At 45.0% G+C, this 15,127-nt stretch overlaps 1 protein-coding gene across 1 annotated transcript in view; it reads left to right on the forward strand.

Annotated features, from left to right (window-relative positions):
- Positions 1–15,127, forward strand: part of AQR (aquarius intron-binding spliceosomal factor) — an 877,350-nt gene that overhangs the window by 657,293 nt on the left and 204,930 nt on the right. The gene's annotated exons all lie outside the window — the stretch shown is intronic.

The raw sequence follows: 15,127 nt of genomic DNA on the forward strand, positions 1-15,127 counted from the left end.
GGATCCCTTAAGTAGTGAGCCCCTGTGACGAAGCAAATATTCCAAAGCCGGTATCGAATGCCTCCCTCCACCCGCAACTGGAGTTTCTACACAAATCCTCTCTCCACCTCAAGACGACAACGGAAACGTCACAGATCGTGACGAATGTCGCAATGAACGAAGGTGACAGGACGGAGGTTGATCAGACGATGTTGGAAGAGGATTTGCGAACTACTACTAACAAGATGAATAGGAACGTTGAGAGCTATACAAGTCCACTCGACCTCTCGTTCAATTCTGCGTTTAGACAGACACAAAATGCGATGAACCCAGCATTGGGGGATGTCCAAATTGCCTCCTGTTCCGCTTTGAGCCAGAATGCAATAGATTTGGTTGTCGACCCGCAAAGTGATCAGTCTGTGATACTAAAGCAATCGGGCTTGTTTCCTATCTTTGGAAACTCAGAGACAGACGCGATCCCAGGTCATGTAGGGGGTAAAACGAAAAATGTGCCAAATACAAAAAAACAAAAGAACATGCCGGCTCGGAAAAAAACACAACAAAAAGGTGCACGAAAGTTCTTGCGAAACATAAATATGTTCCACTTAGTTGACAAAGCGATTACCTCAAGCCTAAAACTAGCTGATTCATTTAAAGAAGGCAAGTCGGTGTATCCTGACCAAGAGGCGACAAAGGCAAAGGACCAAGAGAGTGAGTATCATGTTGAAGATGATGCAAAGGTAAAGAAGATAGTGAGCGTACAAAACGATGAGGATGAGACACTGCAGGCCGAATTACTGGAACTATCGGTCTATGAGGAAAAGGCTACGGATGAAGCAATTTCTGGTATAATCCCTGAGGAACCATTAGCTAGCCCAAGAGTAGTGGCTAGCACAGGGAAGCCTACTCCAGATAATGATATACAGAAAGTGAGTGTAGAACCAAAACCCCAGGTTCTCCTAAATAAACCACTTAGCGAATCTAAGGGCCTAATGTGCGTGATATTACCTCCCATCGTTGAGATTAAAAATGACAAGAAAGAACCAAGGAGTCCGGAGTTTGTCACACTTCAAGAAAAAAGAGCTAGACAAAGGAGGAGGAACCACGCAAAATCAATGAGCCCCAATGAGCTAAGTCTGAGCTTTGCACATATGACTCCACTGGAGGAAAGAAATGAAGCGACACTGGCTATGATTCCTACTCTCAAACCGTCGAAGCACCGGAAGGTGGACCCCCAGCCGATAGAATCATTGGGACAAAATTCGAAAATGAGACAGCAGAGGTCTAGTACACGAACAACTGATTCTACGGCCCCGATTAAATTAATGTTGGAGCGTCTACATGGAAATGAAAATCTAATTTTGAATCGTTCAAATGTGCGAAGGTTATTACATCATATCCCACAACTTCGGTCGCTTGAATCAAAAGACATAAAAATAATCGAATTTCCAGATGACCTTCGAACAGACAGAGTAATTTTACATTTAAACACAATCTTAATCGCAAATGTAATTCTAGATGTAAATGAAGAACTGCATTCTTTAGGCTTCGACGCCTACAAAATGGCGGACTGCGAGAGAAGAGGAAACAAGAATGAAATTAACGACCACAAAGGGGAATTCGCTCAGCGTGACATTAACGCCTACGGGCCACAGTGGGACAAGAGAAAGAGTGTACATTAGACCACAAAACAACATTTACAACTGGCAAAGATCGAAATGGATTATAAAAACATCCAATCCAACTCCCAGTTGCAAGATTTCAGAGTTGGAACACAGGATTCAACCTTCGAATCCATTCCAATGGAGAGAATTAAAATTACCATAAATAATGAGAATCTAATTGAGACCCCAGGTTTGGCACTTTCAAACAATCGACTGCGACCTATCTTAAATGAAGATTGGACCTGGATGGCGAGCGCACTGAATAGGAAGGCAAACGGCTAATGTTCAAAGTGCGAATCGCAACAAGATCTCACGTTTATTTCTTGGAACACACGCGGCTTTGGACATTTGATGGTCAATAACTGGGCTAGTAAACTAAATTTGATTTGTCTTCAAGAGACCTGGATGCGCGAATCACCTACAATAGCAAACTTTGAATGCGCGCTGAATCCTGCCATTAAGCCTGAAAAAGGTCCCCCGATAGCCGGCCTTTTGACAATGATAAACCGTTCGTCTGGTTACCGGCTGTTAAGAACTGATAATCATACGCCGTACATCCAGGCCTCTGAGATAAGCAAGTCTGCGGCCGCCGATAAGAAGAACGACGTGATACATATCATTAATCTCTATTGGAACCATCAGCGCACTGGATCCCATGAGTTTATTGACCAAGTCACGAAAATTCTTGACAATGTATTAGAATCCGGCTTCGGCTCTGACATAATAGTTTGCGGGGACCTGAATATTGATTTCTTCAAACCTCAGAACTCTCTAAAATCTAATCTAGCAAAAACATGGACTGATGAAATGGAAGTAAGAGGCCTCGCAATGTTAAACGGCTGTACGCCAGGCGATATTCCTCCGAAACCAACGTGGCAGCGTGATGGCCAAAGTTCTACTATTGACTATTTTCGTGTCTAACAATATGCATGAGAAAATAAAGTCAATGAAAATATGTCCAATGACCCACAGCGACCATGAAATGCTCGAAATTATATTTCAAGATTGGAGAGATAAACCGAGGGAAAAATGGAGATCAAAGGTCTTAGTAGAACCAAATAGACTTTGGTTAAAATTAGTCGAAAAAGAGGTCCTCGATATCTATAAGCAATTTACATCAACAGAGAAGGTCATTGACTACGTTCCAATTCTGTGGCAATTTAAAACAAAACATATTGGTATGAGAAATGGGTCATTCCAGAATGAGCATAGTTTTGACTTACTGATAAAACAACGAAAACGTGCAATGCGAGCTCAAATTCGAAAAAATAATCAAGGCCCAGTTGGAGAAATTTCGGCGAAAAACAAATCTGCAAGGCAATCCTACAAAAACTGGATTAAAAGTCATCGAGCCATATTAATCCAAAACGATGCTGAAACAATGATGAAGACTCTTGTAAACAAAAATAGTAGAGACTTCTGGCGCATACTCAATGGTCTTGAAGCCCCGCAAGCTGCTTTGCAGACATGCCCAGTGCCTGAAAAAGAATGGATAAACTATTTTACAGCTCTGTATCATAAAGATATGCCACCATCTAAGTCAATGTCAAATATAACATCATGGGACCTACAATTTTCAGATGAGGAAATCCGCGAGATAATTATGAGAGCAAAAAATTCTCGAGCCCCTGGACCAGATGGTCTGTCAAACTCGATGATTAAACAGTTTCCTGACTTATGGACAGCGATATGCGTTGAGTTATTTGGACGAATCAACGACCAAAAACAAATCCCTGCATCGTGGAAATCAGGGATAATAATACCCATCTTCAAGAAAGGCAACAGATTAGCACCTACAAATTACCGTCCGGTGGCCTTACTTGATGTACTGGGAAAAATCTTTGCATCGCTGCTCCAAAAAAAATGGATTACATGGGCAAAGACTGCAAATAGAGTTGATGCAAGACAGGCTGGTTTTGTAAAATCCGTTGGCTGTTCCTTGAACTTATTGATTTTAAATCTTTTGAAAATGGAGGCCCTTAGAACGAATACGAGAGTGTTCCTAGCTTTTGTTGACTTCTCCATGGCTTTCGACAGGATCGACCGTGACCTATTGTGGCAGAAGCTAGAATTGTCGGGATGTCCTGAGGGATTACTGGCGGCAATAAAAGAACTACACAATGACACGTCAATCTTTGTCCGGTTAGATCAATCTGGGTCGCTCTCAACACAAATAAAGACATATAAGGATGTGAAGCAGGGGTGTCCTCTGGCAGCAGCAATTTTTAGTCTCTTTATTTCTGACATTGGGGACACCATTCAGTCTGTCAGATCCTTTCCTCCGAAACTCAACGCATCAAAGATAAATTGGTTATTATACGCTGATGACTTGGTTATTTTAGATCTAACGCCAATTGGACTCCAGCGTAAACTAGAAGCCGTCCAAAATTATGTGCATCAGAACAACCTAAGGATTAATACCACAAAGACGGAAATACTTATCTTTGAGAATCTAAAAACAAACCGGCTACAAAAAAGCACAAGACAGGTGTGGTCGCTGAACCAAGAAAAATTGAAAATCTCAAAAAGCGTTAAATATCTCGGAATGCTTCTAAATTCTAGCATATGTGATGAACCCTGGGTGGCAGATTCAAAACGGAAATGTGCCCAGTTGGCATGTCAAGGCCTGATGCTACATAGGAAATATGGGAATTTCTCAATACAACCTTTACGGAACTTCTACGAACAAAAGGCGGTTCCGATTTTGTCCTACGGTGCAGAAAACGCCTTTGGTTGCTCGGCAACCCACTGGCCTCGCTTGAACACATGTTTTGGACAAAGTCCTTAAACCTGCCTCCAGGCATCTCAACGGCATGTCTAAGATACGAACTAGCCCTAATTTCATTACATGCAAGGATAAGTTGGAACCAACTTAGCTTGTATCGGAAATCAAGAGCAGAGGAGGGAATACTCCAATTTGAGATTTTACATAACGCTTCGTCTAAAGGTTCAGACTTGCTCGCGCAATGGGTAAGACGATGCGAAGACTTGTTAAAGGTCTATAATATCAACTTGGAAACCCTCCTCACAAATCCAACAGCAGCCAAGGTATCAATATGGCGCTTTGACTGGATAAATACATGCTATGAGCGCAACGAAGCCCATGCGATGAAAAACTATCCGGGGGAAGCAAGAGGCTACGGAATCCTTCAACCATACCTGAGTCGCTTTCCGTCCCCGAAAGCAAGAAGAATATTCATGCTATTCCGCCTTTATGCAATGAAAACAAAGGATAGAACTAGTCACTGGGCGGGAAACGTGGATTTATCTACGATGTGTCGGTTATGTGGAAAGGAGCCAGAATCTATAAAACACCTAGTGCTTTTCTGCACAGCATTGAAGGACATACGATCATTCCACTTGGGAGGCTGGTATATTGCACACCAGTCGGTATGTGCTGATGAATGGTGGAGGTATATGTGGAATGGCTCAGACATGAAACTAATCCTACCTTTGACCTCCTTCCTTGCCATCATTGAGGAGAGATTAAATGCTAAAAATGAACTAGCCTGAGACGGCTGGCCTAAGGATGTACATGCGTTTAAAGACATAAAAAAGGATAATGGTCATGTACTTGTGTGGCAATGAGGGAGGGAGATGTTGAAGGGGGTAGTTGACTATGTCACTGTGTAATGTATTGTTTTGTGTCACCTTAAGCAAACATTTTAAAGGTTTAATTTAAACCAATAAAATTTAAAAAAAAAAACAATAAATATACAAATATACAAAGTCTTCGAAAACAAGTCCCTACGAGAAAACAAGCTTACAATCCAACAATAAATATACAAAACCTTCTAAAAGACAGTTGCATCCTATTTTAAAACTCTATTCTCCAATGCTTTAAGTCTACTCTTTCAGTTTATAAGGCATTTATATGAATATGATTCAGAGCTTTAAGTAGACATTGTAAGCTAAAATGTGCAATTTGGGTGAGGTTTAAGAGCATAAAGCACCCCGCAATTGCATACGATGGAACCAAAGTTTAAACACAGATAATGGAGAGTTTGCATCACTAGATTAATTGTGAATAGTTAATGCTCGTAAATAGTTGATGGTTGCAATATTTACAGATATGATTCGCATTAAAAAATGTGCTCCAAAGTTGCTGATGGGATAACATACGAAATGTGTTAAATAATTTAATTTTAAAATTATTTACTTGAAGGGGTCAATTGTGAGCATTCAACAAAAAGATGTTTTAATGTTTCAATTTGATTGGTTTGCTTACAGAACCTGCATGTTTTACAACAATTTGGATCTTTAGAACTGCTCGCAATTTGTGATCTAGTACACCACAAGTTAAAGTGTATTTTCATTTTGTTGCACCATATTTATTGTTATGTAATTTTGTTATATATATTGGAATTTGGTGTAGGGCTTTTAATTGAAATTCTGTTTTTAAAAATTGTATAGGTGTTACACTTGTTCGGTAATATCAGCGTTTTTCATCATCAATAAAATACTCTTTCTACATATATTTAAGGATTTATCTTTTTTGTTGAGAGTATTATCATGAGAAGTGGCATTACATTTTCCTCATAGGGTTTACTCATAAGACATTTCCGGAACAAGGATAGAGATTGCCACACTACCACCGAAGCAAGAGATACAAGTCTGAATTGATATCCGATAATGGCCATTGGAATGCTGTTAGGTAGAGATCATATTTTATTCCAGTAGAGGCCTTCTATGTACTCCCAATTTGGATGATTATATGGGAGTTTTGCCTGTGCTCCTTATGTAATAACTGGCACCACCTTTTGTTTGTAGAAATTGATAACCGGCCAGAGAGAATATTTTCCAAACTTGTTTTGTATTAGTTTGGCTTGGGATGTCAATGTTTGCATTTTAAATTTCAATTCAAATTTATAAGGTTGGTCACTTGAATTATTGTTAATATTTTGTCTCAGATATTTATACTCCTGGACAATATTGACTGCTAGATTATTGATTGTCTACTTAAGCTTTGGGGCATGCTTTCCTCTAGTCAAATGTAATATCAAGATGTTTGATTTCTGGGTGTTTATCACTAGCCCATTACTTTCTGCCTATGATGCCAAAGCGTTACGTTTTCTTTGGAGCCCTATCAGGGTCTGATTAATCAGCATGAGGTCATCTGCGTAGAGGAGCCAAGATACAGCCGAGTTGCCAACTTTAGGTGGAAAGGATTGTGGCAAGTCTAAAAATGTATTAATATCTCTGATGTAAAAATTTAAACGAGTAGATGCTAAAATACAGCCTTGTTTAAGACCACAGGTTGGAATAGTCGGGCAACCTGCATCAATCAATTTAGACAATAATATATTTCTCCAAACAGAATCAAAAGCTTGTTTAAAATCTATAAAAGTGAGGTACATTGGTTGATTTGAAATTCTTGCTTGCTTTTTCGCGGCCGAGAGGAGGAGGTGGTTAACAGATGTGCCCATTCCTTTAATAAAAACTGACTGATGATGGTGGCGCAAGGTAGCTGTTGAGAGCCATTTAGAGAGGTCCCGAAGTACTAGTCGTGCAAACATTTTCCCAGGAATGTCCATTAGTGCAATAGGGCAGTAATTCATTGTATCATTTCTACTCCCCTTTTTTAATACTGGAATAATGATCGACTCTTTCCATGAGTTCGGGATCATACCCGTCACCAGAATTTCTCAGAATATGATTTCAAAAATTGCAGCCCATTGATTAGGGTGGGCTTTCAGAGTAATATTTATGAGGCCATCTGGGCCAGGAGCTCTGGAGGAGCGAAGTTTGTTGATTAGCAGGAGTATGTCAGTTCAATCAATGATTAGTTTAGACTGATCGCCGAAGAGAAATTGCGATTGAACCAGCGGGCGAGACACCTCTGAGAACAGCACTGAGAAGTGATTATCCTAGCTTTGTTCACTTATGGCATTTATCAGCAGGGACGAGGATACATTTGGGTTGCCCTCCTTTAATAACCCCCATATTTAAGCACTTGATTTAGTAGATCTTGCCGCTAACATTCGTTCTCCATCAATCGGATATTTAGAGTACTTATATTGTATAACCACATTTTTATAATGTGTGCGAAGTTGTGCAGTTTCTGACTTCATTTCTTTCAAGGATCCTTTTTTAAGGTTCTTAAAGTTTGTACGAAATTGTGTTTCAAGGGAATTGATAGTCCAGGTGTAAGGATGTTTGTGATTAAATATTGGTTGGAATCCCTTGATGGATTTAAGATGTTAAGTATCCATATATCCCTATATATGTAGGTATAGTTGGCCCAGTAAGAGTGGATTGTAGTTGGTTCAGAAAAGATTCTAATTTGGGTACTGACCATTTTATTGTATTTCTATGCTCAAAGCGCACTCAGGTAGTCGGTGTTCTCGCTGTATGGTCAGTGGGAACATTCATGTAAGTTGCAGAATGTTATAATCACTCGCTACAGATGGAAGAAATGTAAAAGTTTAAATTCTACTGACAGCCACAGCAGAGATAAAGACAAAGGGCCTCATTACGAGGCTGGCGGTAGCCATGCCTGTATCAATTTTTTACCGGCACCAATGAATGGGCAATCACCGGGTCATGCCGAGTTTGGTGAACCCGGTAAATGCCCATTCGCGGGTGCTCGTAATAAGGGACTCCCCACCCCCATTCGGCCCGATAGGGCTGAATGGGAATGGGGAAGGCGTTAATAACGGTACCGGTGCTACAGTCCTGTTCTGCTCGCGGGTGCTGGTATGGCCACCAGGTCAGACCTGGTGGCTGCAAAGGCACCCGCGAGCAGAACTCGTAGTATGGCGGTACGGTAGCAACGGTGCTGGTAGCGCTACCGGCACCGTTGTTGCCTTACCGCCATACTTGTAATGAGGCCCATAGTCTAAAATCGTGGAAAACTATGCTCTTTTCCATGTGGCTGTTGGCGGCATATCACCTGTCATAGTGCCTTTTCGCATTGTGAGATTTCATGCAGACATTAGATTAAGCCTTTTGTTCTACTCTCGATGGAGGGACTTTGTTATTGTTTGATATACATCTAATATTCAAATCCCCAACCACAGTGGTTGTTTGAATTGGATCAACGTGTGCAATCAGATCTAACATGTGGTTTATAAGTTCAAAGAAGCTATCCTCTGTGATCGAAACTGGATTCCAGTATAGATTTAAGATTGCTATATGTGTGCCCATGGGAAAGTTGGGATCTGTTGATGATAATTTAGTTAGTTGTATCCCGGAATGTGGAGATTCTCAGGCCCCTAATTTATTCCCCAAACCCATTTTTACTGCTATCAACATTCCTGCTGCGGGTCTACCCTTTGCCTGCTTTTTTGCCGGGATCTTGGAGTCTTCCTAATTTCGCCACATGGGTTCAACAGTTATCCACGTCTCTTGTAAGGCAATGATGTGAAATTCTGCTAAAGAGCTTGTTTTCTCTTGGGTTAATAAATGTTTGAACCCTCTAGCATTCCACACGGCCATTGTGAAATTTTGCGTTTTCATTGAATCCTGGCGTTAATAGGTTTTCCCGTGATTGGTATCTCTAATAGCTTTTTTCAGCCACAACCAGTTTCGCTGACCTGTTTTTGTAGGTTCCTCTTTAAAATAGACTTCCCTTGATAATTGACCTCTTTCCCCCTCACAATTGAAGAAGAGTGGTTCAAATTTAGACCGTGGGGGTAGGGTCAGTAAAGTGATGTGAGCAGTGTGATCGCCACTTCGGATTAGATGAATTTCTTTATCTTTCAGGGTGTAATTCAGCTACGTCCTGATTGCGATGTGGTGTCTGGTGCCCATTCGCTAAATATATAGGTGTTTGTACACACAAAACCTTGATGCTGCAATTTTTCTCTTGTATTACATATTCGCTCCTTCACAATCTATGAGGGAATAGTCCGCTCCGCTGTGTCCATTTTAGATTTATTAATAAATCTTACATATTTGATATGTTGTGATTGTATGTGTTTAAGGATTGGTGCCGTCTTGAAAGCCATCAATAATGTGTACGATTAGGAAAAGGATCCGCATTTTGTCTGTTGATCATTTTTAACATTAGCGTGTCGTCATTTCTCGGGGCCCCCCTAATAGGGTTAACATATTCCTTGCTCACTTGTACTTCAGAAACAATGTCTGAGTAGTTTCTTGTACCGGGGGGTATATCTCTTCTGCGTCCCTTTATCACTAAGCTGGGATTAGCTCTGTTATGGTTTCTATGATCAGTCATTGTGGATTGAGTGGGCGGGCGAGATCATTTTTGCTCCAGAGTCCTAAAAAGAGGAAAGGCATCTTCTATTCTGCATTTTTGTTTTTTTCCTCATTGCTATTTTTAGCCATCACCTGAGGGTGATGCAACAACTTGGATATTACCTCTAATTGAGGTAGAGACGTTGCTGAATATGTCGAAAAATTTAACAGATCATCATGCTCCTCCTCATCCAGATTTATCGGGGAGCTTGGTTGTATACAAGAATTTTTGATCTGTGTTTCTGAAGTCAACTGTTTGATGTTCGCATTCTTTGGAGTCGGACAATCATTGGGTGGTTTAACTACCACTATTGTCCGAACTGGTGTGATCTGTGTCTAAATAAAAAAAAAATGTATTTGCTATTACTTATTCAAGATAAAGAGGGCTGGTTCTTAGTTTTTAAAATTTGTTTAAAGCTCGTGTTTCTATGTGGTTTTTTTCCGTTTCAATGGGCGAAATAGATCAAACACTGTTTCTTGAGCCCTATCCTCCCCACTTGGTTCTTTTTCCACTAGAATTTCAATGATCGCACATGCATCAGTTTGCAAGGATATTTGGGATATAACTATATGGCACTGAGCCACATCTTCTATAATCTCACATGTCTGGGAACTTACCCCGATAGGCATGAGCAGGCTTTAGACCCTGTTTATCATAACATGTTTATTTGAAAGGCCAGCCAATCAACTTTTGCAGATAGAGCATTCAAAAGCATAGTTGAATTAATTTTCGCTTCAAATGACTGAAATATTGGGGGGAGCTGTTGAGCAGGCAACAGATGAAGAAGTAGCCCTCTGCTGCTCCGTCCAGGCCGCCCGTAATCCTGTGAAAATCCTGTCATAAAAGGAATTCATTGGCGAACAAAGACTGCACGCCGTATATAGAGGGGACCGACCCTATACTGGTGAACTCTAGGGGAAAATCAGAGCTGCCCAGAGGGTGAACGACCGATCCAAGTTTCGGTGGTTCGGCGCGGGAAGAGGGCCGAGTACCAGCACTGCAGGGAGAGCGGCCCGTTGAAAGGGGAGGGGACCGGGACTCCCTTGAGGTATACGATGCCGCGCTCCGATGCACGAACGGGAGCACGGTGGGAGATCCCCCTCACGGTTGGAGCACGGTCACAGGTTCCCCTTCCTGCCGATGCCTTAGCGGTCCACAGGCGGGACAACAAATAACCGCTGCCCCAGGAAAAGAGAACACGTAGCAGCGAGGGGCAGGCTCGAGCCGACATGACTACCTGGGCCGCCATTCTTCACCCTTCTCTCGCGACCCCATAGGACTGTGCTGAGGGTCGCCGGGGAGCCGCTTTCTCGGAGGGGGTGAGGCGCAGAAAGGAGAAGCGCCAGACTGCCGCAGGTGGACCTCCAATCACCCGCACAGAGCTGCGGGCCCGGACGCTAACAGCCTACCCCCGGGAAACAGTATTCCCCTCCTTCCCCCCCGACCCCGCAGGGCCTGAGGGATTGAGGTGCGGTGGGAAGGGGGACGGGTGGCTTTGGGCAGCCCCTGCAGTGCTCGGGGCAACGGCCTGGGCTGCTGCGATATCCTGGTGGTCGGGGCCTCCAAGAGGGGGAGGTGCAGTGAGGAGGAATCACCACATTTGCAAGGAGCTCAGGGCTGCGGGCCCCTCTGAACCCCACACCGGCAGAAGAGCTAGGAGCTGTGGATCAGGGTGCCATAATCATCATGACCATCGACCTCCCCGGACCAAACGGGGCACACGAGCGGGGCGGCCGCTGCAAGGGAGAGGTGCTGAATCAGAGAGGGCCTCACACCCCACACGAGTGCCCTGGACAGGAGAGGCCTAGGTGTCACAGACCGCCAGACCACCACAACGACGGCGGACTGCGGGGGCACACATCAACTCCGGATCTGGTGGGGAAGAATGGAGTGGCTGCACTTAAGTAAGAGTGATAACTCGGAGTCCGGGGGGTTGAAGGACTGCCCGGTTGCAGCCTTCGAGTAAGGTGGGAGCAAGACAGGAGGCGATGAGGGGTGGGGACCGGGGGGGGGCACGGAGCGGACCTCCGCCAGCACCAAATGAAACCAGTGGAGGCACATAGGTTCGGGAACTCGTCATAAAGGATTGGCCCCTACTGGCTATCCGCCTGGAGCCCCCCCCCCCCCCTCCGCACCATTAATACACCCATAGTACCTGGGGAACCAGGACACTCACCGGGATGGCTACACCCCGAATTCTGTTCCCCTGGACCCGATGGGGCAACACACGCTCCGAAAAAAACTACGGTACAAGACAAAATAGATAGATACACCATGTCTGTACTGGGAAAGCCCCGTGCCGCCGCAGATCACGCTGGATGGGGCACTCCAGCTAGTGAAACAGGTCAAGCACTGTCACTAACGCACATAATGACCGCCATTGGGGAATCGAGGTTGTCCGTGGAATCAAAAATTGATGGCCTGTCCTCAGAGGTCTCCTTCCTCCGCCAGGACTTGCAGAATTTGACGTCCCGTGTGGGGGAAACAGAGCAGAGAATTTCTGATGCCGAGGACAAGACCAAAAGGACGGAGGAATGCCTGGGGCAGGTGGAGAAAAAACTTACCATTCTTGAGGCCAGGGCCAAGGATAGCGAGGACCACCCCCAGCGCAACAACATCTGCATCCTCGGGCTCCCGGAGCGAGAAGAAGGCCCATCCATGGAACTCTTCCTAGAAGACTGGCTCGCAGACCTAATGGCCCCCCTAAAGCTTTCAAAATTTTTCTCCATTGAAAGGGCGCACAGAGTCCCGACGGGCAGACCAGTACCCGGAGCACCCCCAAGAACGGTAATTTCCAAGCTCATGAATTACCGTGATAGGGACGCAATTCTCCACATGGCATAAGCAAAGGGCCAGATCACGTGCAACGGGAATAAGATTCGGTTTTTCCCAGACTACACACGTGAGGTCCAGAAAGCTTGCCAATCCTACGATTCCATCAAGCGGAATCTGGCTGCTCTGAACATCAAATATGCATTGTTCTTCCCGGCCACCCTCAAGCTGTACCACAATAACACAGTTCATGTGTTCCAGAACCCCAAAGAAGCATGGGACTGGCTGGAGACCCAGGTTCTATCCTCGCCAAGATCCAGAGAGACCACACACCGAGAAAAGGGAATGGTTATTCCACCCTGGCGCGGGAGCAAACACCCATCCCAAGCATGGAGGGCACAGAGGACACCTCGCTTGGGGAAAATGGGAAGACTATCGAGACATAAGGCACTGGAGGATACCCAATGCTACATACCGCCCTGAAGGAGGGTGCACACGGCCCTCCTCTTGCTCTCTCCCAAGGCACAGGCAGGTGATGCATAACCTGTGTGACGGAACGGGTGAGCGGAGTAGCAACTTGAGCCCCGGGGTTTCCCCCTGAATACATTCTTATTGTTGATGTTTGTATGTTTGGGCGACAGGTGTTCCGGTGGGGGTGTGGGCAAGGGATGTACAGGGTAGGGGGAGTTTATGGGGGTTGGCTATCAGGCACCACAGAACTCGATGCTATGAGAGCAAGTATTTTGGGCGCCAGTTACGCTGGAATAGAGGATCCAGTGTTTGGGTGACCGGAGGTTGTTTTGGTTTATGAAGTGCAAGCATGTGGTGGGGATGGGGAAGACACTGGCGAGGTTTTGGGGGGCAGAATGAGGGGGACACACGGAACATATGACCCTCTTTGATTGGACTTCAACACAGTAATGGGCCACAAACAGGTTGGTTGTCCTTGCTGGCCTGGAATGTGAATGGCTTGGGTTCAAGCATCAAACGAAAGCTAATATTGCAGTACCTTAACAGACACTTCCCGGACGTGGCCCTCCTCACAGAGACCCATTTGGCAGGGACGGAATGTGGGTTTTTTAGGAGAACTAACTATTCACAGTCATACCAGGCGGGATTCGCAGGGGGCGCCAGAGGCACAATGGTACTCTTCCATAAACGCATCCCCTTTCAGGTTAAAAATGTTTGCATTGACCCGGGGGGCCAATATGTCGCAGTGTTGGGTGACTTATGGGGAGAGCGGTGGGGCTTCATTGCAGCATACGCACCCCTGTGCGCACAAAGGACCTTTTTCGAGACCTGCAATTGATATTGCAGGAGGAGGGTGCGGACATATGTGCCCTAGGGGGGTATTTCAATGATGTAATGGAGGTTGGCAGAGACAGATCACGCAAGGGGAACACCACCTGGGAGGGCCCGACGGAACTTTATAGTTTCGCCAACTCCACTGGGTTATTAGATACCCGGAGGGCTCTACACACAAATGAGGTGGGGTTTTCTTTCTATTTCCATGTGCACAAAACAATGTCCAGAATCGATTACATCCTCATCCCCAGAACGCTTCCCACAGACTCACATCTGCGGCCCTACTGGCCATGGGGGATTTCAGATCACTCTCCCCTACTAGTGACCCTAAAGAGCAGAAACCAGACACAAATTGGCGTCTGAGCACATACCACTTGGAACTCCCTGAGATAGTTGAGGGGTTGACAAATAAGTCCAATGAATACTTTGAACATAACGAGAGTTCCGTAGATAATCCTATTACAGTCTGGGAGGCCTATAAATCTGTTCTTAGGGAGGTAGCCATTTCTTTGGTGACCGCCCACCAGCTGAACCACACTCGCGAAATCACAGAGGCTGAGGAACAGGTCTCCAAACGGGAGGCACAATTTTTGGAATTGGGTGATGTGGCAATGGAGGCCCTGGAAACAGCACAAGAGACCTTAAGTAATCTGGCCTTAAGCAACGCTCGGGCCGTCCGCTGGTCGATCCGGAGCCAGATTTATGAGCGAGGGGATAAGGCGGGGAAAACGCTAGCCTGGCTGGAAAGGAGGGAACTACGCAAGGGGTATGTTCAAGCGATCCGAACATTGAATGGGGACCTATTGACGGAGGACTCCGACATCATGGACGCCTTTGCCAATTATTACGAGTGTCTGAGGCCTATAAATCTGTTCTTAGGGAGGTAGCCATTTCTTTGGTGACCGCCCACCAGCTGAACCACACTCTCGAAATCACAGAGGCTGAGGAACAGGTCTCCAAACGGGAGGCACAATTTTTGGAATTGGGTGATGTGGCCTCAATGGAGGCCCTGGAAACAGCACAAGAGACCTTAAGTAATCTGGCCTTAAGCAACGCTCGGGCCGTCCGCTGGTCGATCCGGAGCCAGATTTATGAGCGAGGGGATAAGGCGGGGAAAACGCTAGCCTGGCTGGAAAGGAGGGAACTACGCAAGGGGTATGTTCAAGCGATCCGAACATTGAATGGGGACCTATTGACGGAGGACTCC

The sequence above is a fragment of the Ambystoma mexicanum genome, chromosome 14, assembly GCF_040938575.1.
Source record: "Ambystoma mexicanum isolate Mex_15411 chromosome 14, UKY_AmexF1_1, whole genome shotgun sequence".
Lineage (NCBI taxonomy): Eukaryota > Metazoa > Chordata > Amphibia > Caudata > Ambystomatidae > Ambystoma > Ambystoma mexicanum.